At 40.2% G+C, this 2652-nt stretch overlaps 1 pseudogene; it reads left to right on the forward strand.

Moving 5' to 3' along the window:
- The window catches only part of LOC107677939 (isoleucine--tRNA ligase, cytoplasmic-like), a 75890-nt pseudogene that overhangs the window by 65523 nt on the left and 7715 nt on the right, over positions 1–2652 (forward strand).

The raw sequence follows: 2652 nt of genomic DNA on the forward strand, positions 1-2652 counted from the left end.
ATAATCCATAATAACGCTTCCTCCAGTGAAAAAGTGCATCTGCTGTTGTCTCTCACATCAAAATCCAGCCACATATTTGTTTAGAGCTGTTTAAACGCTGCTTGATCTGTGCAGATTTCTCCCCTGATTCAGATCAGAACACTTTTTCACTGGACATCATGGACTCTATGTATTTTAGTTAAAAATGTCTTAATGCTGGATTAGTTTCAGCTTTTGTCTTCTCCAGATGTTAACTGATGGACTGGAGTGATGTGGATTACTTGTGGATTATTGTGATGTTTTTATCAGCTGTTTGGACTCTCATTCTGACGGCACCCATTCACTGCAGAGCATCCATTGCTGAGACACTGATGCAGTGCTACATTTCTCCAAACCTGATGAAGAAACTAACTCATCCTAATCTGGGATGCCCCGAGGATGAGCACAATTTTATCAGATTTCTATCCCTGCATGTAACCCTGCTCGTGCCTGTGAGTGTCCTGTACTGAGGGGATGAAGTGCTGTCAGAGGTCAATGATGAAGTGTCATTTTTCTAGCAGTAGAATGATTGACATCTTGTTGTGTCGTTCTCAAAGTGGTGTGACTTTTTTACTTTTTTTTCCCATCAGGAGCTGAATGTTCGCCAGCTCACTCTGTCCACCGACAAGGACAAATACGGCATTCGTCTGCGAGCTGAACCTGATCACGTGGTGCTGGGCAAACGGCTGAAAGGGGCATTTAAATCTGTTACTGCATCCATCAAAGAGCTGAAGAGCGAAGAGCTGGAGAACTTCCAGAGGACAGGCATGTACCACTTACCACATTCACACACGAATCCCCCAGAAATCATCATTCTGCCATCATTTACTCCCCTCGTGTCATTCACACCTGCATGACTTTCATTCTCTGCCAAACACAAAAGGAGAATTATTGAAAACTGTGATGAAGGTAAATGCAGACCGGGGCTCGCAAGATTCAAAAAGAGCAGAAAAGAATCAGCAAAGCTAATGTCCACGTCTTCTCATGAGTTACACACAGTATAACTGACAGTGATATAGTTGTGTTCCTCAATGTGCAGCACGTAAATATGCCAAAAAAAAAGGGTTTTAGCATCTAGTGAGGATTTTAGAGTAGCAAGAATTATCATTGAGAATAATGAGAACTACAAACAAGCTCCGAAGTCAGCCATCTGGAAGCATTGCGATAATGCGTTACTCAGGGCCCTATGATTTTTACAGCGCAGGAAATGTGGACATGATATCTTCCACAGCCGCGGCTGTTTTATGGCTCTGAAGCGGGCGGTGGTTTTTCAGAGCGTCGGAGGGAGAGAGGAGCTCAAGCAGCCGTGTAAATCTCAGATTAGAGTGCAGTGATCTGATAGTCGTGTTCGTCGCTCCCCTTTCTGCAGCATTTCATGCCTCTCATACGCGAGCGACACTGATGCTGTAACGAGCAGAACGCTGGATAAGACTGGGACATTGTGCTGCAATAGCTGAGATGTGTGGGTTACTGGAGACGTCTGTGTGTTCAGGAGCATCACTCTCTGTTATCCAGAGACGGAGAAACCTGTGAACCTGCACACAGACCTGTGCTGTAAAAAAGTAATGAGTTGAACTTACTTGGAAAACCTGTGGAAACTGATTGCCTCAAATTTCTCAAGCAAATTAGTTTATAATTTGAGTTAATAAAACTTACTGTAACTTTGTATAGGTAACTAGTGTATATGTATAGGTTAAAAACTTGAGTGTTGCTAACTCAATTTGACAAGTTCAGCCAACTTAGAGATTTAAGTTAAGCTTAGTGCAGAGAACTCAAACAAAACAGTTCTCTTAACAAGTCTGCTTTGTTCACATTACTAGACAAATGTGTGGAAACAGATTGCCTTAAATTTCTCAAGTAAGCTGTACTCAAAACTTAAAGTGGTTAATACAAAGACAGAAAACAGATTGTTAGCACAACAACAGGGCATTTATTTGTTTAAAACAATGTTACTTCAAGTCATTACTTTTTAGGCATGCTATCAAATCAACAATTTAACACTGTAAGAAAAATTGCACATACTGCACTCAGGAAATAAATAGAAAAAAAAAAAAACATCAGCATCCCTTTTATGACACCTTGTAAATCTAGATTTACCATTTTCTAGAATTACCTGTTTCTAAATCAATTATGATCAATCATGAACAATTACACTGAAAAATGCTCCATCACGCCACAATGACATCTTTCTACATCAGAAGATTTTTCAGAGAATGCATTCTAGGTTCAGCCATTGAATGAAATCAAAGGTGTCCTTCAGTACTGGAGGATACTATAATGTCATAGCATAAATCCAAGTCCAAAGAGCAGGCATATCTTGGGGAGGATTTTCCAGATCATCCAATACAATTGTACCTTCCAAAATGATTGCAGTAGATGTGGCATTAAATGCAGTGAGTTAGGTATGGCTCTAGAGTCCTCAGCTCAGGGATCACGGTCAATAGGCCGACTGACATCTCTTCTTCATCAGTCGTAGAAACAGGAGCACAATATGACAAAAATAAGTAATTACATTTTAAGAGTACATATTCAGGTTAAACATTTGCAAACAAATTAATATCTGTGTATTATGTTTAGATATAAAGGCCTTTGCAAACTGGGCACAGCAATGGATCCCAGAGATTAAAAAAAAAA

The sequence above is a fragment of the Sinocyclocheilus anshuiensis genome, unplaced genomic scaffold, assembly GCF_001515605.1.
Source record: "Sinocyclocheilus anshuiensis isolate Anshui unplaced genomic scaffold, SAMN03320099.WGS_v1.1 scaffold1254, whole genome shotgun sequence".
NCBI classification, from domain to species: domain Eukaryota; kingdom Metazoa; phylum Chordata; class Actinopteri; order Cypriniformes; family Cyprinidae; genus Sinocyclocheilus; species Sinocyclocheilus anshuiensis.